The sequence below is a fragment of the Fulmarus glacialis genome, unplaced genomic scaffold (genome assembly GCF_000690835.1).
Source record: "Fulmarus glacialis isolate BGI_N327 unplaced genomic scaffold, ASM69083v1 scaffold25246, whole genome shotgun sequence".
Lineage (NCBI taxonomy): Eukaryota > Metazoa > Chordata > Aves > Procellariiformes > Procellariidae > Fulmarus > Fulmarus glacialis.
Window position 1 is genome coordinate 2,613 of NW_009220399.1, and position 549 is coordinate 3,161.

Genomic DNA, 549 nt, shown 5'->3' on the forward strand with positions numbered 1-549 from the left:
GCCTGGAGAGCTGTCCTGCTCTGCCCCCGATTCCCGATCAGCCGGACTTCCTCCAGCCTCCTGTTCGTGCTGGCCGTGCTGGGACCCGTGGTAGAGCCCGGCTCATTTTTTACCCACTTTCTGCTTTTCTCTGAGGTTGTAGAGCCAGGACATGAGTGTGGATGAGGGCAAGCGCTCTCCTGCCCCGCTCTGCAGCCCCCAGGCTGGGTGGGTGCTCTCCTCCCATCATCCATGGCCACCATCGCTTGGGGATGCCAGTTTGTATCCCACCACTACATGGGATGTTTACGGTGACCTGCAGTCCACAGTTCTGCAGCTCACTCCTCATGCAGGAGGTACGGCTAACAGCCCTGACACCATGGTGATGGGCTGTGAGTTTCTTGAAGGTATCCTTTATTCTTTTCACTCTGTCTTCAGCCACCATCACTGCGGTCCCCACCGCAGGGCCTGGCACAGAGAAGCCCTGGGCGGTGCTGGCACTGTTGGCTTGGTGGCATGTGAGGCATTCGCTTGGCATGCCATGGGCCACGTGCAGCCTCATCTAGCCGG